The 24,151-nt window shown below is 35.6% G+C and overlaps 1 protein-coding gene across 2 annotated transcripts in view; it reads right to left on the bottom strand.

Moving 5' to 3' along the window:
- The window catches only part of Smr (nuclear receptor corepressor smrter), a 172,027-nt gene that overhangs the window by 135,998 nt on the left and 11,878 nt on the right, over positions 1–24,151 (bottom strand). The window lies entirely within an intron of this gene.

Below are 24,151 nucleotides of genomic sequence, written 5' to 3'. Positions count from 1 at the left end.
TTAAAAACAGTTTAGATAACGGTTTTTAAACATTATTTACGATATTGTTTACAAATCTCTTTCAAATATGACAGTACATTACCTACATTACATTACTTATATTCGTCTTCCGAATGAGTACAAAATGAATCACTACGAAACAAGCGGGTCGAGAACTGTAACAGAAGTTATAACAGAAACACATGCATTTCCAAGAAATAGCAACAAGTAATAATAACCGACTTCAATGATGTGTCTAAATAACAGCGACGAGCTGGCAACGTCGCGGCGAAAGTGTTGAGGCGGCAACGTGGCGCGATCGATACGGCCCGGGGATGGGGATTGAGGGCCGGGGGGCGAGGGCCTGACCCTTCCGACTACACTACACTATTACCTATATTATAGATACTAGCTTTTGCCCGCGACTTCGTTCGCGTGGAATAGTTTTATTTTGGCATAACGCTAAATTTTACCCGCCTCTTCATTTACGTAGAAAGTGAAAATATTTTTGAATAATAGAATGTTAAAGAGTTATTTAAGGTACTAAAATCACGAAGAGGAAGTTGTCAATTCGACCATAGTTTTTTATCTATGTATGTTGACCGATTTCTCGAGAATGCTTGAATCGATTCTGATAATTCTTTTTTTTTGTTTGAAAGGGTAGACTTCCCGAATGGTTTACATCAAGATCTGATGATTGGGATCTTGAAGAAATCCAGAAAAATCTATAATTGTCTAAGCCTATCTTGAAGTGATTTGGGTGTTTCAATGTTGTAATCAATAACGTATTTAGTTGGATAGGGATTAGTATCATCTTTATGAAAATACCTTAACAAAAAATGCTTTTTTTTAGAACAAATTTGTTTAACATAAAAAAAACGTTATAGTGAGCCCACATTAATATACAGACATATGCTGTCATGGACTGTTTTTTAGATCTTTTAAACAACAATTCTCTCATACATTACTTTAGCGAAACTTTAACTGTTTCCGCAGCGCACGCAGTGGAAGCTCTCAAAAGGGATTAAAACCCCGATTATGAAACATTATTTATTGGTGCTCCGCTTGCATTGGTCTTAGCGTGATGTTACATAGCCTAAAGCCTTCTTCGATAAATGGGCTGTCTAACACTGAAAGAATTTTTCAAATCGGACCAGTAGTTCCTGAGATTAGCGCGTTCAAACAAACAAACTCTTCAGCTTTATAATATTAGTATAGATATACCTACATACAGTTCGCTGTTGTGAATAGGAAGCACGTGTTGAAAACGAGCCCGCGTCGCCTTCGTAGCAGGTTATCATGGCAAAGTGTAAAATTGCCTTTGATAAGGACACCCAAACATTTGTATTAATATAGTTTTTTTGTTTCTTCTAAACAAGTACATATTACAGAAAATACCAGAATCCATAAAGAACTATAACAGGGTATTTATTGTAAGCAACTTTTCATTTCCATTTCCTTTCACACTGCAATAAATAAATTAATAATAATAAATAAATGGAAAAAAATCACGCATGGCCATCGGGCCCCAAATTAGGATACCTGTATTACGGGTACCAGAGATTGACATACATACTTATATACATTTAAGCATATACAAATATAAGATAATAAATATTATCACACAATGTTTGCCCGATGTGGGAATCGAACCCACGACCCCCGGCGCAACATTCAGGGACTTTATCTACTGCACCAACGAGACAGTCAAATGCAAAGAACGGCTGTTTTGCGCCAGTAAATTTACTAAATCCGCCCAGGCTTATAAACCTCAATATCAATCAGGTACAAAGATGAAGTTTACGATTTTTTTATTGCTTAGATGGGTGGACGATCTCGCGGCCCACCTGACGGCCCATAGACATCTACAAAAGAAATGCCGACACCCATCTTGAGATATGAGTTCTAAGGTTTCAGTATAGTTACAACGGCTGTCCCACCCTTCAAACCGAAACGCATTACTGCTTCACGGCAGCAATAGGCAGGGTGGTGGTACCTACCCTTGCGGACTCATAAGAGGTCCTACCACCAGTAAAATAGTAGTAGTATATTTGATTATATGCAGCAGGCGTAACCAGTCGTAATTACTTATAAATTAACGTCACGTAAATCCTCCGTGAAAGATAATATTATACATAAATATCACAATACTGTCTTCGCTGTCATTAAAAAAGTGTTATTACTCTGTTACTGATTTCATAAATAATGAATTGTAACACTCTCCTTATTAAGATCTCCATTTTTATAATAAACTTTTTGTGATCTCATTCTTAAATTTATCTTAATACCTAGTTTAAATTAGCTGTAACTTTCTCCTGCAAAATTTGTATGCCAACAGGCAGAATGTAGTGGAATTGAATATATTTTATACTAGCGACCCGCCCTCGCTTCGCTTCGGAAACATTAAAACACATATGAAAAAAAAAAATAATAATAATAAAAAAAAAAAAGTAGCCTATGTTCATCAGGGACAATGTCGGCTTCTAATGGAAAAAGAATTTTTCAAATCGGTCCAGTAGTTTCGGAGCCTATTCGAAACAAACAAACAAACAAATCTTTCCTCTTTATAATATTAAGTATAGACTAAGACCATACCTGTACCTGCATTCTATACAAATAAATGAATTATTATTATTAATACCGAGAATGCAGAGAACATGTATACTGAATACGCTTTCAAATCTGGCACACCGTTAAATGGAACGCGTTTAAAGCCGACCAAAAAGGGCCCTTCCTGACCCTAGACTTGCTTTCAAAAGGAACCTACTTCTCGAAAGAAACGGCCTCGTTTAGGGCTTTTAAAATGTTTAAGGTTACTAAATACTAAAGGTTAACTAAATTCAAAACTGTCGAGTTCCTATAGGAGAAACCCCTTATATGTACGTGTATGTATATGTTTATCTTATTTATATGTATTCGTGTTTGTTTTATTATTGTTATTGTGTATTGTATCAATAAGTAAATTGATTAGATTGTAATTTTCTAGCCACTTGTGTAAAGCTCTCGCTCTTTAAGAACGGTTAGCTGGTAGATACTCAGTTGTTGAGTTAAGCTCGCCATTTTATAACTTTTCGCAATTATGGTATTGTAGGCATATGGTAGGCAGCGGCTTAGCTCTGCCCCTGGCATTGCTGAAGTCCATGGGCGACGGTAACCACTCACCATCAGGTGGGCCGTATGCTCGTCTGCCTACAAGGGCAATAAAATAAAATAATTGTATTAACTGTATGTACAATAAAGAATGAAGGTAAGTAAAAGGTTAAAAACACCAAAGATCGTGCTTGTTCGCAAGACCCCATTCAATCTCTCACAAAACTAAAACTTGTTCAGTATTATTGATTTGGGTTCTCGTTCCTTCCCCATAGAGAATTCGCTCCTCGCTCTGTCAGTTTTACACAATACCTATTAACAACGAATAATGACCCCGAGTTCCTTTCGTTATAACTCGAATAGGTAGGAGCGCTCTGAATAAAAGTAATAAAAAAGATCTATGGATACTTTTACATCACAATAGAACAAATTTATGTGTCTCTGTGTGTTTGCATGTGTACGTAGACACATTTTGTGGATTCAGCGAGATTCTGCTCTTGATTATTTTTTATTTATTAGGCACATAATACACATTACAATCTTTTTTTTAAGGGATTTTATTACCTGGTAACTAAGACCTTTAGGTCATGTCTTATTTTAATTTATGTTCTTATTTTTATGAAAAATGATAATTTGGAGTGAAATGAAATGAAATGGGATGAAATATAATCTCAATAAAATTGTGGTCATTTACGGTGATTTTTTCAGTGGACTTTTTGGAGGATCCCGAGAAGTTACGTCCAGCGACTTTGTTTCACTTTCCCACATCTGTGCACTTTTACAGACATTGAACAGTTAATAAATCTCCGTTGTTACACATTTAAACCTGAAGAAACACTAAATAGACAAAATAAAACAAATCACGTAACTTCATTCCTGGCGTTCCCGCCAAAAAGTCCATATTACAAGGTAAAAAGATACACAAAAGATAATAATTTTATTAAAAAAGACTGGTTTGTAACATAAGCCATGTGCGCACGACTAAACAAGAGAAATGTGCTAAGTTTGTAGACAAAGTTCCTTACAATTTTATGACAAAACAACACGATAACGAAAACTAATCTAACTTATAATGTAAGGAAATAATTTTACTCACAATATACATTAAACAGTTACACTATTTAACCTACTATTAACATGGAGGATGCCCTTGAACATTTTTATAAAAGTCACTACTAACCTACAAGTAAAAATATCCAACTCAGCTGACGACTTTGCCAATTCGTTATAGGTGTGACCAACGTAACTGGTAACTGGATTATAATATGATAATGGTAACTGGATTATAATATGACTAGCGACCCGCCCTCGCTTCGCTTCGGAAATATTAAAACACACATGAAACCAAAAAAACAAAATTTTTTTTTTTTTTTTAAAAGTAGCCTTTGTTCATCAGGGACAATGTCGGCTTCTAATGGAAAAAGAATTTTTCAAATCGGTCCAGTAGTTTCGGAGCCTATTCGAAACAAACAAACAAACAAACAAACAAACAAATCTTTCCTCTTTATAATATTAGTATAGAAGTATAGATATTTATATATTGTTTTGGTTGACCCTACGAGCACTGATGAGGCAGATGTTAGAAAATTATCTCAGGCTGAACTCCGTGAGCTCACCCACCAAGGTGAATCCATAATAGTCGAGGCTACTCAGATAGGTAGGCAAAAAAAGTTCTCATACTATTTATTATACTTACTTGATAACCGTGATGAATGTCTGATTAGTAATAAATAATTTCGATGTTTTTATGTTTTAATTTATGATTCTGACAGCACGATAGTATAAAACAAGATGTCGGACTATTTTGGCGGGAACGGAAGGAGTGAGGTTGTGTGAATTGTTTTATTTTAATGTTTAGTCAGATTTTAATCTGTAATAATAGTTGTTTATGAACTATTTAGAATCTGTCACAGTACACAGATGTGGAAAAATAAAACAAAGGCGCTGAATGTGGCTTTTCGAGTTCTTTCAAAAAGTCTCGATAGATAACCAACATTTTATTGGTGTTTTATTTCATCCTATTTCATATCGTTTCTATTAATTTCATTCCAATCGATTAAAGACTCAAATTAATTAACTTCATCTAATTTGATTTAATTTGCGAAATTTTTCGTACTCGGTACATAGAAATTATATTTTACATTTATTTAGGATCTTATAACCGTAGGCCCATCTGTAATCTGTAATAAGATGCGTCTCACATTTTTACGGCCCGCAGAACGTATATAAAAATCATTTTTCAATAAAGAATAAATTCAATTCAGAAAATATGTTTCCAGTTCTAGTTTAGTTTTCAGTAAAAATGTATGAAAATAACCAGAAAAGACTACTTTTGACTTAAAAGGCGAAGGCTAAAAATGCTTTTAAACATTATACATAATATATACATTTTACAACTCAGAGAAGACTGGATAAAAAGCAAAGTTCTGGCCTTATGGTTACGTCCCCTTCGCCTGTCCTAGTGATCAAATGAAACAACAGAAGAATTTTGACATTGTAAATAAATCTATACTAATTTAAAACAAATGTAAAAGTAGATTGTTCAATTAATTGATCATTAAAATCATATCTACAAATAGCAACAAAAGAAAACGTGATTAATTAGACGCTTTTTTCATTCCTCGATTCAAAAATCGGAACATTGCGCCAATTCCACAACAAACTAATTCTATACTAAAAATAGATATTTGTTTAGCATACGCGATGACTTCAATACAGTTTTCGATCTATTCATTACAGTATTACTGTGACGTTATTGTTATGGTGAAACCGCGCAGAGCACAGACGCATGACTCATGCGAACTAATGACAGAATGGCGTGCTACACAATAAAAATGGCCCGTAAAGCTAACTATAGTGTAACTGCTTTTCGACCAGTTGTGGTTTTTTTTTTAATTTTAATTTTTTTTTCTTTTAATGTTTGGGCAGCGGTCTAGGTGCGACTATAGTAACTTATGATTTAGTGTTTTTTTTTATATTATAATATCTCTTCTATTTTTTTTTGGTAGCGCGTAAATGCGCCGCGTAGGGCACCGGTGACCTACACGGTAGTCAAAGGGTACATAAAATAAACATAGATCGAGTTCGGATTTTTTAAGTTTTTTTATTCACATATAAATTTCGCGTTTTCATTTTTGAAATGTTAACCTGTGACGTCACAGAGCATTGACCCCCTCCCCGCCACACAACGTCACATTTCGGTCCCTTTTAAAGTGTGACGTCATTTATAGATGACCTCATACACAATAAAGATTTTTTTTAATTTCTTCAGATTATAGTTTCTGTGTCACGTCTCCGTTACGTGTCTTTACTGTTTATTATGTTTCCATATTACATATCCTGATATAACATAACTGGATTTGGCGGAACTAACTTTTTACTGTGCGTTCCAAATATTAGGTTAGGTTATCGTCGCCATTCCGCAACTAAACTTATTAATATTATTATTTTTTGTAATAAAATTATGGTGTTCATCAAATAAATGTCGGTACAGTACATTGGGGAATAGAGACTAGAGTTAGAATAGTTTTTTTTTTTTTTTTTTTATTGCCTTTGTAGGCAGACGGGCATACGGCCCACCTGATGGTGAGTGGTTACCGTCGCCCATGGACTTCAGCAATGCCAGGGGCAGAGCCAAGCCGCTGCCTACCGCTTAATACTCTCCATAAGCCTCGTTTGAAGAAGGACATGTCATAGCGCTCGGGAAACACCGTGGAGGGGAGCTCATTCCATAGCCGGATGGTACGTGGCAAAAAAGATCTCTGGAAACGCACTGTGGATGACCGCAGTGGCTCCAGGTAGTATGGATGAACTCTACTCCGGTGGCGGGCGGTGCGATGGTAAAAACGAGATGCTGGTATCATCTCGAACAATTCCTCAGAGCACTCCCCATGGAACATACGGTATAAAATACAGAGGGAACCGAAGTCCCTCCGCAGACCCAGAGGCTCCAATTTAGTCACCAAAGTTTTGTAACTCATTAAATTTATTAAAAAGTCAATTACCTAAAGTTAGGTACTTACCTAACAACTAAATAGTACCAGCCTTATCAAAAAACTCTATTGTCCCCATACGTAACCTGATTCACCCCAAAGCCAAAGTAAATCGGACCAAGCTAGTTTTTTCAGTTTTTGTGTATATTTTGTAATGAACTATGTATAATAACGCATCGTATATAAAAATTTGAGCTTCCGGAACCATTTTAATCCCAATTTTATTAGTATTACCCTAAGAAAAACCATTGGAAACTTGTGTTGGAATTGGCAAGGGTCCCGATTCTCCCCAATCTACGGTAGATAACTTGTGTTTTGTTCACAAAGTGTTTCCGAGAACGACTACTCGGTCAATGAGGAAATATTTATTTTCGTAATAATTGTTTGAACCTAAACTATTCTGAACTTAAGCTATTTCTGTTCTTGCCTATGCGCTGGTAACCTATGGAGCTATTTCAGCTACGCTAAGACTGGTAGGTGAGCTCACGGGGCTCAACCTGTGTATGCTAGCACTGGCCCTAGCAAGAGCAGCGATCTGCTGAATCTACCACCGGATCGGAACCACGACCCAGTGAGAAGATCCGGCGAGAAAATCAGTGGGTTCTACTTCTGTGAAGCTATCATTCGATTTATGGGAGTTCAAAGCAGGAAACGAAATTAAAACTGCAGGATACTTGAAAATAAACGCCTAATCTAGTATATGAATCTATGGCTGACTCCCGGTAGATATATAGGTAGGTCGCTGTTACAACAGCGGATGATTCTATTATTTAGTTTAACGTGAAAATAGAAGTATGAAGGGTAGAAAAGGTAGTATACAAAGCTAGAATGTTGATTTAAAATCGTAGTTATTATTATTTTTGTCGTCGTTATTACAAAAACAGATTTGTAAATTAATACGCATTAGAAAACATGCGTGTAACAAACAACCAGTAATTCGATCGATTGCACGCGTAATTCCAGCGCCAGCGAGCGACCTTATTTGTTACGCAATTCTAAAACGACAAGTTCAATAGTCTAATTAAAATCATATAAAATTCCACATCCTTTTTCGTTAATTATCTAAAGTCCTCCGAGTTACAACCGAGAACGGCCATTGCATGAAAAATGACGCAAGGCGTATGTATGTATGCAGCCGCCATAATAAATAATAATAGGTGTGTTCAATGCGGCAACGTCCGCCTGGGTCGCGTTCAGAGCGGCAACGCCGCGCGATCGATCCTACGGCCGGGTTCTACAGTTTCTGAACTTTGTTTTGTATTCTACATACGCTATTTTATGTGTGTGTGTATGTACGTAGTATATATTATTATATATATCATTTATTTGCCGTTTACTTTGGTACACAGTATTCCAATTATAGTTATTTGATCTCCATTTATGAAAAAAAATTAAATATATAATTCTAGTGACACAATTCACTTTATTATTAGTAAGTAAACTTACAAGTTAGTAGAAGGAATTGTTACTCGATTTCTATGCTTAAATTTATACGGTATCGGAGATGAGTAATGATAAAAAAGTAGGTCGGCCAATACCATCAGGGCATTCGATGACCTCGAAGAAGCCAATGGTTATTTTATTACGAAAATTTCAATTTTATTACGGGCTCTAAGTAAGGGGAATTAACACTTACATACCATGTTACGTAATTCGTATAATTCGATTTAAATGACTAATGTATGGTACATGGTTCCGAGTCTCCTGATGAGTTCACGTAATGTCGCGACGTTTCTACCTATTAAGTTCTCTGAGGAATTGTTTGAGAAGATACCATCATCTCGATTTTACCATCGCACCGCCCGCCACCGGAGTAGAGTTCATCCATACTATCTGGAGCCACATAGCCTTCATCCACAGTGCGCTTTCAGAGTTATTTTTTACCACATACCATCCGACCATTGGAATGAATGACAAGTACTTATATATAAGTACTTGCTACACCCATTTTGTCCTTCGAAAAACTCCCTACCACTAGCTTTAGGCTTAACATGTGCTAGTTTATTAAGAACCTTCTAGAACAAAACTTGTCGCGTTAGCTGTAATATCAAAACGTTTTTGTTATTGCCATTAACCACTTAACACCAGGTGGGTTGTGAGCTAGTCCACCCACCTAAGCAATAAAAAAAAATCGAACAAGTCTAAGAATTGTTCAACTTAATTCCTCATTAATTCATTAACGCATTAAAAAAACAACCTAAAATTATAAAAGTAATATTTAAATACCAACTATAAGACGCTTGTCGCAATAACGTGTTTCGGGGTCATTATTTTCTGGTAAGAAAACGCATTGAAATGCAACGGACAACGTTTTTGGGAATGGCGGCTACGAATTTTTGGACATTAAAACCGAAATTTCAAAACCTGTTTTTTCAATGGGTTAATTGATTGGTACGTGTACCGTTGTATTTTTATTTCTCAACGTTGAATTGAAGCGTGAAATAAAACTGTTTTCGCTTTAACAGATAGGTACTCATTTTCAACTTTTCATAGCAATCCTTTTGATACACATTTGGAACACAGACAACTAGGTTACCGTTATTGTTCAACAGTGGTCATTTTAAAATGTGTCTATTTTTGTAGCTCATTCGAGGTTTTCTTTTTCTTTTTTTAGGATTCGAAGGATTACTGGTGGCCCGGAGGCCTTTCCAGTTTCACTAGGACAGGTGAACGAGCATGGGCTCAAACAGAAAGGGTGGGATTTGCTAACAACTCCTCGAGCGCCTTCCAAAGAAACTTAATAACCCAAGGGCAGCTACTAATTAGATTTTATAAGCTGCACCAGAAATTCATATATCACTAGTGAGTTCCTGCCATGTTTCAATCTGACTATCACTAACGATATGAAATATATAATTTAGTTTAAAACAACTCGCGTGTTAGGTTGATTATATTATTCCAGAAATTTATTTATCATATGAATACTTCACTGTATTTACCAACAACTGTTCGAAGTTCAAAGAGACGCGCGCGAACGCACCTACCGAAAAAAAAAACGAACCAGCAACCCTAAAAATTCATTTTTACACAGCATTTAATGTTCAATTTTTAAATGCAGACACAACATCGGGCCAAGTCTGTTTTGCTTGATTCGAGATTAACAGTAACACCCAACCCAACTTTAGTCAGCAATGGCAAACAAGTTCGAATTTCGAATATTTACCGGCACGGAGCGGCAACGTCGCCTCGCGCCTAGCGCCGGTGCGGCAACGTCGCACGGCCATGCCATTCCAATTCGCTAGCCGACTCGTCTCGAACTCGGACGGATCAGCTGGATTCCCAGATAGCTCGTGAATGTTTACTTCATACGCGTAAATAGTATAGTGCGTACTGCGTACGTAAATATACGTGGTCGGACAGCTACGGTTTAGAAAAAAAATAAAAATAAAGTATTTTTATATTTTTGTATGTTCGTACCGACGTTGAGTGATAGGCATTAAACACCTCCTGCGGTGAATTTATTTTAAACGTACCTAGTACTTTTTTTTTTCTTTCAAAAGATTTTCAGTTTTTAATTTCGTTTAGAAATGATGTCTGTTACGCGGTACATATTTTTATTTTTAGGTGTGGATTCTACAGTACTTTACTGAGTCGTTTTAATGCTCAGGTATTATACTTTCTCTTCGACGAAGTTTCTAGACTTTTCGCGATGTATATAGATGGCATCGTTGAAATAGGTGTTGGCGCTTGCACTGAAATTAATTTAGACCAACGCACGAGTCACGATCGGTTTCTTCAGATTTCGTGCGTTGTCGCTAAGGAATTTGAGATACGTAGACTAGTATTAAGATTTTAATATATCGAGGGGTGGAAAGACGTGTTTGAGCGACATTTTTGCAACTTTACAGGAGGGCCATTTGAAATTTAAAATTTGTATTGAAAAAATATATAATCTCTATAATATATAAAAATGAATCGCTGTTCGTTAGTCTCGCTAAAACTCGAGAACGGCTGGACCGATTTGACTAATTTTGGTCTTGAATCATTTGTGGAAGTCCAGAGAAGGTTTAAAAGGTAGATAAATATGAAAATGCTCGGAATTAAATAAAAATAACAATTTTGTTTTTACTTTGACGTGTCCCCCGTCGGACGGATTCCTTTTGTTTGTATTAAGTTTATTTTATACAAAAGTTTAGGTCTTTTATTTATCGATTGAGGCACTACGAAGTCTGCCGGGTCAGCTAGTAACAAATCAACTTCTAATGGGGTAAACTTATTTGAAGTTCAATTAAAAACATCAAACTGTTGATGCAGATACCAAATAAAACGGACCTTTAATTACAAAGATAAATGTCACACATGCGAAATATCGCTTAAACCTTTTTATAGCGTTTCAATACGTACCCCGTACTTTCAAACCCCCTCAATGCGTACGTAGTATATCGTGTAGACTTTTTTTTTATTTCTAAAAAGTAATGGAAACTTCAAGCACTTAAGTATGTATCAAAGACACATTAAATATAATGAGGTTCTTTTTTAGGTTGGTAGTTCTTATAGTGCCGACAACATGACGCATCAAAGAGTTCTAAATCTGAATTTTGTGTTCCTTTCGTTGGCTTGTTTTTTTTTTTTTTGTAAGCCCCAAGTTTAGAGGCACAGGATGAACATATTATACACAGTACGTTTGCCACATTTTTAGTGCCATAAAAACCGGGCATGTTTGTATCGGATTACGCAGAAGGGTTCCTTGGCCGGGATGAATGTTTACGATAAAGCCTCAAAGTAAAAACCTTTTTTTTATAGCTAAATTCCATACGGCAAAGGAGACTAAGGTTCTATTACCTGTGTTGCTTGTTGTGTTCGAAGTTGTCCGACAATGAGACATAAGCGCTGTGCGACTATGCTACAGTCACAGACTAAGTAAGCCTCTGTTATTAAGGCTGTATAGATATAGTCTAGACTTGGGTCAGGTCAACCAGTATTTATAGAAAACGGATTGGGGCCCGGCTAATATTGATTTCGTATTAATAAAGTAAGCCAACCGACCCAGAATCCGATTTAAACGGCCTATCGATTTGAATATTTTATTTATTATAACTTCAGGGCTCTGTTATCGTTTGCACTGATTTTTCAATTGTCAATGACATTAGTCACTAGTAGCATCATAGTTTTTTTAATGGTAATGCCTTGAGCTCACGAGGATCTGGAACTTAATGGTTTGAGTTTTATGACTAGTTGCATTATCGAACTACATATCCTGGGAAGTCAATGGAACAGCATGCTTCACTACATAGTATAAAACAATGTCGCTTTCTCTGTCCCTATATCCCTATGTATGCTTAAATCTTTAAAACTACGCAACGGATTTTGATGCGGTTTTTTTTAATAGATAGAGTGATTGAAGAGGAAGGTTTATATGTATAATAACATCCATTAAATAGTGGAGAAATCAATAATAAATTACAGTTTCCGAAGCGAAGCGAGGGCGGGTCGTTAGTATTCAATATTTTCGAGTTCCCGCCTGTATGTCTCAAGATATTCACGTTTTGTTGTCCACGGGCTTCATAAAACAGCGTAAGAGGTAGATTATGCTTTCGTCATTGCCTCAAATGAGAACAACAAGGAATAACTTTTACAATTATCTTACTTTAAAAAACTTAAATATTACAAAATGGCCGAAACTTTTGGGAGCTACTAGAAGTTACACTGGACGCCAACATCGTTACCGAAACTCGATTCCGTTCAATGTTGCCATTACTTAGTAAAAAAGGCAAATTAAGCGGATTCATGAGAAACGGACAAGGCCATTTCAATATATTATTATATCAAACGAATTACGAGAAATAGCGAAATATTCTGAGAGATCATACCTAACGAGACAAGGTTCTATTAACATGACATACGCCGCGAATTAACTAATCTATTTTTTTCTTTAAAAGCCACATAGTTACAGAAAAGGGTTATATCCGCATTTATTGTGGAACAAAATCGTTTTCGATAATTAAGCGACAGTTTCAAATAAAACTGAACAAATTGGTTGATTTAGTAGTTTTGAAATGTTTCAATAAAAGAGAGATCCATTACGTTCAAACAGTTTCACTGTCATATAGGTCACCGGTGCCCTACGCGGCGTACTCAAGTAATAATATCGATTTCTGTTACTAAGCACTTGGCTTGTTTAATTTAGCCTGATATATTTTAGTCTTTTAGGTCTCTTAGAAATACGATTCATTCTGAGTATCTTCGGTTACATCTTTCCCAGAGTCTACTAGATATTCCGGCGCCTTAGTAACAGAAATTGTCATAATAACTTTTTTTTTTAATATGGTATCGATACTTGTTTTATGACCGACGCTCGGCGACTTTCCAGAATGTTTCAGTTTTACCGCGAAAATGAGATAAGACCATTTTAGAGAAGTGTCGCGGACCACAGACGCGAGTTATGCGGACTGCGGACTGTGACGGACCGACGATACGGACGGCATTTTCTCAACTTACACAAACCGAAAGCGGCTCAGAGCGTTGTCTGATTGCGATCTGAAGCACTTCGACGCTGTTACTTTCTTCGCCCACCGGGTATCGCTACCGGTAAAATACGTCTAATCAGTACGCCAGAGGTGAATTTTTTAATTTTTTTTATTTCCTACCTATTCTAGAGACCTCGAGCGGTCGTGCTTGATTCACCGGACGAGTAGATGAGCTCAGGGGGCTCTAAATTGATGATGTTGCTAACACTAGCCCTAGCAAGAGCAGTGCTTCGCAGAATCTACAACCGGACTGGAATCGCGAGCCACTGAGAAGATCCAGCGAGAAACTCAAAAATTAATGCCTCACCACAAACAAATAAAGTTTATTGTATTAAATCCTAAGTATATTTCATTATTATTCATAGATAATGTTGCTGTTATTGAAATCATCGAATAGTTTGCGCCGTTTTAAATGCGATAATTTATGCTGTTTTTGTTGTTGTTGATTAAGCCATTTTATGCTTTATTTTTTTATATTTATGGTTAAGGAAACCATCCTTTTCGAACTTCTATTTAATTCGTATTGTTATAATAATTTCTTATTTTTTATAATTTGCGTTCGTGATTAAGGTTAAGAGATCTATACAATCTAAAACACTAGGTTTCACTCAGGCGATGAGTGGAATAGTTTATAAGCACATGCATCGGTATTTTTGGCATATTCTGAAGTTTTTTTTTGAGACGTAAACATGTCATCTCGTGTTCACCTTATTAATTCAACATTGATTTCAACGAAAACTAAAACACACACAGACACGCTTTACATGCGTTTTTATTGGTGTTAAAAAGTGATAGATATTAAAATATAACTATACCATATTTCACAGAAATAGGCAGTTATATTTGAAAACCGATTTAATTACCATACCTGACTACTTTTAGGATTGTTCAGTTCTTAATTTTCGATCGCTTATATTATAATTAACGCAAATTCAAATAATAAAAACGTTTCAAATTTTTCTTACATGATATTTGTAAAGTTTTCCAAATAATTTATTTCTTAAAACAATAACCTGTTCAAACTTGGCAACCCCGCATGCCTAGAGACCGCATTTGGATCATTATTTTAAAATGGCGCCGACCGTGAGCTGTCGAGGAGCGCTGAGACGCTAACAAAAAACCCGTAATTTCATGAAAACTCCATTAAAATACACAGCCTCTAGCTATTTTATTTTATAGATCATATTTGCTATTTGAAAATTGAAATTATTTATTATTTTATTAACAAGACGGAGCGTGAAATCGTTCGATCTTTTGTTTTTGTTTTAAATTAGTATTTGTCAAAAACATCAAACAATTTAAGTACATATATATTATTATGTAGTTTTTTTAGTAGTTTCTTCAATTCTCGTGAGTCTTAAACGTAATTAAAATCAGTTTTACGGTGTGAGCCCGCCATTATTATTTCAGTTGTTTAATTCGATTTTATATTTCCACAATAATATCGAATATTATTCATGAATAGTAAGCTGTAAGTACAGTTTTAAGCAATAAAATGCCAACTTGGCAAGAACACCGGCGCCATGAACAGAAATGTTCTTTTATAAGTGCCAACTTACAGATAGTAGTAAAAACAATTTCGACAATACATTGTCGCATACATTTTATGTTTAATTTGAACGATTTTAATTATAAATAAAAAGGTAGACTTACTACACAGTACATAACCAGTTTGTGGCCGGTTGTCAATGACTAAAAGAAATGTCGGCTGTCATTGAGGTGTCAAGATGTCACATTATCAATATAAAAGCCGGTGGGTGTATGTGTGTGTACGTTCCCTACACACTCCGAAACGGCTGGACCACAATCAATGAATTTATTAGGAAATCTTCATACTTCAGATTTGGGAGCGATCGAAATCGAAGATCGGCCATCAAAGCGAGCCAGCCATGTTTGATTAGTGTAAATGAATTATAATTAATTTCAAACACAAATACAAATGAACATAAGAACTCATTTGATGCAATAAAAAAAAAAAAAACATTGTGTGTAATTTAAGCGTCCCTGTACACACGAAACATTCGAATCAATTCAATAACAAAACGTCGTAAACGGAATAAATAGAATCCAATAAATTATTTCAACGCGATGAATCGAAAATCAAATTTGAATTTGAGCTAACTCGCACGTACGACTTTTTAGATTGTAGACGATAAACTAGAGAGAAATGTTCGAAATAAGAACACGAAACCTTGACAGTTTGACAGTAGGTACGGAGAGTCATGGCCGTCGGAGAAATCTATTCTAAGTAATTATAAACAATCCGTGTAACCGGATCGATCCAGTTTCGGTTTTACACGTGAAGTGAAACTTATTTACGCGCCTTTTTAACATAGACGCGGGTGTTCTTCTGACAATATTTGCTTTCTTAGTAAATTTATTGAAGCGTGTTTACAGGTACTAGAGGTCCCGCAGTAGTCGAAATTCGACTATAATTAATTGGAATTGTAAGTTTGTACACTATTATGATTGTATTTTATACTTCTATAATCACAAATTTCGCCAAGACTACACTATAAAAAATATTAATAAAGACAAATAATATTTAATCTATTCTCAATTTGACCACAGACGTCAAGAACAAAAGTTTGACAATAAATAGTATGCATGCGTGTGTGCGTCAAATACATGGTATGTAGTGTGTGTAATGTTTTCTTTATTGATTTAATGTACCTTTTATGCATTATTAAAAAAAAATATTAACACTGTGCACTTCTTCTCTATGTTCTCTATAAGTGTGTAAAATTTCATACTCCTCCGTCCGCGCAATTTTCGTAAAAAGGGATACAAAGTTTTTGCTTCACGTATAGATATAATAGTGTTTATACGTCCGTTTTACAATTTAGAAATCATAGGGAATTCACAACCTTTGTGATGGGAATAACGTGTCAACAAAAATAATAAAGGTTGCATAATTACTATGGTAGGACGTATCGTAAGCCCGCACATGTAGGTTAATAAAAATTGGAGACGAAAATGTTCTAGAAGCTTCCTTCGCGTTGTAGTTTGTAGTTTTCATCGAAAGCCGAAAATAATCTGACCTATGTATTTTTATTTTTTTTTATTGCCTTTTTAGGCAGACGAGCGTATGGCCCACCTGATGGTGGAGTGGAGTGGTTACCGTCGCCCATGGACTTCAGCAATGCCAGGAGCAGAGCAAAGCCGCTGCCTACTGCTTAATACTCTCCACAAGCCTCGTTTATGAAGAAGGACATGTCATAGCGCTCGGGAAACACCGTGGAGGGGAGCTCATTCCATAGCCGCATGGTACGTGGCAAAAAAGACCTCTGGAAACGCACTGTGGATGACCGCAGTGGCTCCAGGTAGTATGGATGAACTCTACTCCGGTGGCGGATGTATATTTGTAATATTTTATTTAACACAACTATTTAAATTATTATATTATTTACATTAAGTGTTATTCTATAATCTATACTATATTGCGAATCGACTTCTTTCAAACAGGCTTCGATGGTCTCTTTTATTAGAATTTGTATTAATAATGTCAAATCGTATTTATTTAATTTATTGCGGTTTTCTTTAATGTTACATTTAGCCACAAATTGAATTGAATTTAAATAATTGTTGATGTTGAAAAATCTGTTGTTAAATTGCATATGCAATTCACATACGACATTATTATCGTATACAATTTATATAAATATATATGTGATGTCCTTCTCGTGGAAATCTGTAACAGTTTTCGTATTGTATTTTATTTATGTTCGTGTAAAGTCATAATACATAAGAATTCAAAATAATACATTGAAAATGAAGGAGTTAATCATTTTGAAAATTTTCTAACATGAAAGCCCTCAAAACCAATGTGCTTAGTGCGAGCTTTTTAACGTTCTTGATAGCGTAAAAGTTAACTCAAATTTATTATTTAAAATTGTTTAATATTTAAAAAGGATTTTTCTTTAGTGTCATTCAGTGAAATCCGTCATTCAGTAAAAAGAGAGTTCAGTTTTGTATAGTTTATTAATACTGTTTAATTTTTAATATTAATTTTAAGAGATATTAAGGGTTTTAAAAGTTTTTTTTTCCTACCTAGCTAAGAGCCTTGAGAGGCTATATCAGCGTAACCTTAACTAGTAGGTGAGCTCACGGGACTCAAGCCTGACGACGTTGCTAACACGAACCCTAGCAAGAGCCGTGCTTCGCAGAATCTACCACCGGATCGGAAACGCGACCCACTGAGAAGATCCGGCGAGAAACTCAGTGGGCTGTGTCTGAGGGTTTAAATGTTACTTTTCTTATTATATCACAGAAAATGCAATTAAATACTTTATTGTTTATTCATTCTGAAACACCCCATATCATTATATATTATGTACTTTTGAACATAAAGTGAACTTTTACTACCAAAACGCATGTGTGTGAAAGTGTCACTTATGTCTTAGCGTTACCAGTATCACCGGTGAGAAGTCCGACAACAATGTGAGTCACGTTACTATCTTATCTCTCGAAAGGTCACAGAGATTGAAAAACATTGGATGTTCGGCTCGGTAACCAAGTAAACAATTAGTATTATCAAGCACGTGCAATGATCGGTTCAGAGAAGACGCCATGACAGTTCCATTATTAATATACACTATGGTCAGGGATTATCTCACGTCATTTCGGATCCTACCGATCCACTTTTGGGTGCTTTTAGGTACCTCAAGCACCGGTCGCCGTACTCGTCGAACCAGTCGCTTGCGACGAAGGGTTCGGCGTGTAAACTAACCCACAAACAGAGCCCACTGATTTTCTCGCCGGATCTTCTCAGTGGGTCGCGTTTCCGATCCGGTGGTAGATTCTGCGAAGCACTTCTCTTGCTAGGGCTAGTGTTAGCAACGTTCTCTAATAATACCGCCTTGAGCACACCTACTTACGCTGGCATAGCCTGTCAAAGCTACCAATTTATGAAGGAAAAAAAATAATTTAAAAGGAATTATCTATGGAACATAAAATGCACAGATCCTAGAAATATTTCGATAATAGAAACACAGCTGAGTGCAAAATATGTACATGAAATATTTTATTTTGATTTAGAATTAGTTCAAGGTTTACCTTATTATCTAAACTTAATAACGATGATTACATCTTCCAATATTATATTTAGTAAACAAATAATTAATTGTAAGCTGTTTCATGTGACTTTGTTCGCAAACTAGTAATAATACTTCTGATTTTCATACAAAAAAAAACCCCTTTATCACTACAACCAACACTAAATATTAAAAAAAAAAAAATTCTTTACATCTTAAAAAAAACACGTTGTTTATTATAAAAAATGTTATGCATGACGACAGTATAGGATCATTGTTATCAATAAGTCCGAGTAAGTTATGAGACATTATAAAATAAAGGATTTTATTTGACAAAGACAGATAGTAATGTTATTATTTTATTAAATAAAAAATATTTTATTTACTATATAATACGTTATATATATAAAAAAAAAAGATTTTGAATTTGATTCAAGCAACAAGTATATCGCTAGTATATATTAATGAAATTTTATTTATTTATTTAATATATTTTGTACACACAGATGTTAGAAGAAACACGACAATACGGATACAGAGTACAAGGGACACTAGTTATTTCATGTTGAAATCTCTTCCAGTAGGCCCGCAGAAGGAAAGAAGAATTAGGAACACAAACCTCGTGCATATAGTAAACATTATATATAATTATATATACATATTAAAAACATAATACAAAACAATATATACACATACATATACTTACTTTATATTATAATGCATTATGAAAATATAATATATACTTGTAAAGCAAAACCTTCATAGTCCCAAACTCTTAAGTTTTATAAAAAGGATTTTTCATAAATGTCATTCAGTGAAGTTTGACATTCAGTAAAAAGAAAGCTCAGTTTGTTAAATATAATAATTTTATTAAATTAAGGGCTTCAATGTTGTTTTCTCATTATACACATAACAGAAAACGCAATTAAGTCTTTTATTGTTTATTTATTCTGGAGTACCCAATATCATTATATACTTTTATTTAATATGGTAAGGATAAAGTGTTGATGATAATAGTTTTAATACTATATGTGCTTTGTCATCATAGAAATATTTTGTGGCGTTACAAATGTATAGTGCATATTTTCAAATAAGAATGTGCACGTCTATGACCTTGATCTGTTAAAGCTCGATAAAAAAAGTACGGACAGCAACTGAATTTTTTTATCTCCTATTTTTTCATGATTTTTTTTGCCTAATTATGAAGACCATTAATATGTTTGTTTTCATCAACCATACACACTTATATAATTTTCTTGATATGTTGAGTACTGGTCGAGGTAAATTAAACATGAATTTAGATTAAATAAAAAAAATCATCAATTTAAAAATTAAAGCTGCAACACTGTCGGGCCCTATAAACTATGGATGGGCGACAATGATGATGACTACTCAAGCAGTGGGATAAGTGGAATCGGCACACTCGAAGATTTGGATTATAAATTAATATTTAAAAATTCCTACCTTTTTTACGGACAATTTTTTTTCGATTTGACTGCTATGACGTCACTATATGGCGCAGGTCCGTGGGCATTATTATTTGAAACGCATTATATCTTTGACAGTTTCTTAATGTGTAAATGATGTTCATTATAACGTGAGAACACAGGATAATGTTACATTTTATGATGAGAGCTGGTAACACAGAGTTATCGAGAGAATTAAGTCTGTCAGTTTTCTAAACATGAGAATTTATGAAATTCAAGACAAGTCAAGTTGCTTCTAACCGAGATTGTCTCGAGACTCTGTGTAGTGTCTAAGTTTTTTTTTATGAGTGTACGAGCTATCAGCCCACCTGATGTTAAGTGGTTACTGGAGCCCATAGACATCTACAACGTAAATGCGCCACCCACCTTGAGATATAAGTTTCAAGGTCTTAGTATAGTTACAACGGCTGGCCCACCTTTCAAACCGAAACGCATTACTGCTTCACGGCAGAAATGGCAGAGTGATGGTACCTACCCGTGCGGACTCACAAGGGGTCCTACCACCAGTCATTACGCAAATCATAATTTTGCGGGTTTGATTTTTATTACACGACGTTATTCTTTCACCGCGGAAGTCAATCGTGAACATTTGTAAAGTACGTATTTCATTAGAAAAATTGGTACCGGCCTGCGGGATTCGAACACCGGTGCATCGCTGCACACGAATGCACCGGACGTCTTATCTTTTAGGCCACGACGACTCGTAAGACGATTGTCTATGGGTTAAGCAGTACGTCAAACCCTTTGTCTAATTCGACGAGTTCAGTGACCGGTTCTTGGAAAGCCTGAAAGCTCCAAGAACGGATCAGGAGGTTCCGAAATGAGGTATTTAGGGCGAGGCAGGTGTATTGTCCGGTGGTCCGGGTCAGGTATGTAATTTGAGGCGGCCACGATAAGAGGGTTATCGTGTCGCGCTGTTTGTTTAAGAAAAAAAAACACTGAAGTAGCCATGTAAAAATCTAAATTCAGAGTACAGGTAACCCCTCTTATAACACGGTATTTCACAACACGGTTCCACTGTAACACGAAATGAAAACTTCCCCAGAACCCTTTTATAACGCGGTACTTCTACGATAATGAACGAACATATATTATCTACAGTGTTACCTGTACTGAATTTCAAAGATAATTTATTTATATTCAACTACCCTCTATATTGCCCTATATCCACAACGAAAATAAATATATAGGTTAAATTTGTCTATATTTATTGAGCATTTAGTCAAACCCGGTCTTCTTTACCGATCGTTGATTTAATTTAGATCCGAACGTCGGTAAACTTCATTGAATCAGGCGCCAGGCCAAACCGAGGATTTCCCGAAAATTTTTCGAAAACCCTCCAGGCGTTTCGGTGTCTATGTAAGTCATGCAAACAGACAGGGACTTTTATGTATAGATTAACCTAAGTACCGATTATCGTAAACAACATTCTACGATAAAGCCCACGTGGTTTTACCAATATACTGTTTCATTGGCGCTGTGTTTTCAAATAGAAAACAGAGGGCAGTGTTTCGTGCAACTATAGGTGAAAGTTTTGAACGATATAACCTCTTCAGAAACGAATAGGCGTATGTTTGAGTTGCATATTCCAAGAAGGAATTTGACCTTTCCTACGGAGCGCTTAGAGTTGGTTTCGTGGGAAAACATTGAACTTTAACTCTGCTGAATATAAATCTGCACGTATTTACAGAATCTAGGTGAATCGTTAGCTGTTAATTACTTAAAATAAACAAGATAATTTCGACTTGAATTCATGTGAGGTCCTAGCGCTGTAAGGTTTTTCAAGGAAATAGCAAAAAGGTTAGTCGATATTACAGGACACCAAAGAGCTGGCAGCTACCTTGGACAAAGAATTAGTCTAGCTATTCTAAAGGGGAACGCTGCCAGTATCTTCGGAACTTTGCCTAAAGGGACTCCTTGTAATAATATATTTTAGTTATTACATTATTATTATTGTTATTTTTTAAGGTTTTTAGTTCTAGGTTCATTGTTAGAATTTATTGCAGCAATAGATTGTATATTCATATGATACTTTTTATGCGTACTAAACTAAATAGTTTGGTCATATCTAGTCCAAACACAAACTGTATTCCATTTCACAGATAATAATACATTACATCTGCAAATGAATTAAAATGGACGTCGGTAATATTATGTTTCTAAAAGTGTGACGAAAGTAATTTCTAGTTCCGAGAATAGGTACTTATCGAAATTTCTACTTTAATTGGGTCAAGTCGCGTCCCAGACAGCCGAAGAGCGCGGTAAGCTAAATTATATAAATATTTATAGATAGTAACTACGACGTGCTTAAGATCACCGAAAAGGGCTATGACCACACTTTTAGTGTTATTGAAAATATAAAAAAATCGACATATCAAATAATAAAAAATACAGCAAATCTATATATATAAAAGAAAGTCGTCTTAGTTACACTATTTATAACTCAAGAATGGCTGAACTGATTTGGCTGAAAATTGGTGAGGATGTAGCTTAGAACCAGGAGAAAGACATAGGATACTTTTTATCACGTTCCCGTGGGACGTGACATAAAATGTGGTATAACAAAACGCAACTGACAGCTAAACGTAATATATTCTATGGTTAATATAGTAGAATTTTGAAGTTGACGTGTTTAAAACAAACTGTGTGGCGCAACAAAGTTCGCCGGGTCCGCTAGTAATATATAAAAAAAATTCAACATTAACCCTCAGATAAATTTTCAGTGTAAAGTTATTTTAAGTGACACAGACTCAATTTTATTAAGGTAATTATCAATTTAACAGTAGAATAATTTATAATCAACGTCTATTTATTTAAAAGACCTTAAAAACCACTTCAATTACGGCACTACTGACAGTAAATACCCCTAACAAAACATAAAAAAATTTGATGCAAAACTGGCCTATCCCTAGTTTCGCCCATAGATAAACAGATGACTTTGTCTGATAACCCTACTCGTCGAACTCGGCAAAGAGTTCGACGTGCAATCTAACCCCTGCATCAGCCCGCCGAATTTCTCGTTGGATCTTCTCAGCGAGTCGCGATTCCAATGCGATAGTAGATTCATTCCCGAAGCAGCTGCCCTTGAGTTGTTAGGTAACCTTTGGAGGCGCCCGGGCAGGTTTTAGCAAATCCCACCCCTCTTGGCTGAGCCTTTGCTCGCCCACCTGTCCTGGTGAATCTGGAAAGACCTTCGGGCCACCAGTAATCCGTCATTCATAAAAAAAATTGACTTTTTAAAAAATCTTTTTGCGCATATTATTTTTACCTACGAAGCAGTTGTAAAAGTTAATTCAAACCCCATTATCTCCATACTAACTCAGGTAGGCTATGGCCACTTTTGCGCTGACGGCCTCATATTGATCTGTCTCTTAGACAAGAGGCAGACGGTATTCTGGGAACATACGTTATTCCTGGTAACGGATTCCTCTTACAATGAACTTTCACAATGGAGCTGCAGTCTACAAATTCCAATTGTGAATAATAAACAAAGAGGCCACGGGAGAGACCTTATAAATATTGAATGTTACAAATTAGGATTTTCAGATGTCGTGCAACTTAAAAACAATACAAAAATCAATGTTAAATTCACAGCAAAATAATTTTTAATGGTTATTTATAAATGTTATTTACTTATTAAAAAAGTTATACAAGCGCGCGAAGACACGTCCGTACAGGACAATACCTATTAGCTATAATGAAACTGCAAAAAGTCGCTATTCAGACGCTCCGCACTTTATACGCATCAATACAGAGTCGATCTATCGACGACTTGCACTGAAAGGATTAAGGATAACTAAAAACTACTTAACCAGATTTTGATAAAATTTAAATAGGACCATCTGAGCAGGAATCATCAAAATTAGTTCCAAGGTAAACTAAACAAAAAATACAACCAAATCGACAACCTCCGCCTTTTTTTAACTCGGTTAAAAATAGTTCGATTGTCGCTTCATAGTTAGTTTCGTTAGAATTTCGAAATAGATTTTATTTGTCACTGTTTTTTTACCACCCGTAGCATCACTAGTGGGAGTCGGAGTCACCTTCGTACCCTACCCAACCTCGCCGTTGGATGCGGCGAACCAACGTAGCGTGGGTCGCTC

This window comes from Bombyx mandarina, chromosome 16 (assembly GCF_030267445.1).
Source record: "Bombyx mandarina strain Sakado chromosome 16, ASM3026744v2".
Lineage (NCBI taxonomy): Eukaryota > Metazoa > Arthropoda > Insecta > Lepidoptera > Bombycidae > Bombyx > Bombyx mandarina.
This window is presented reverse-complemented; position numbering and strand designations above follow the sequence as displayed.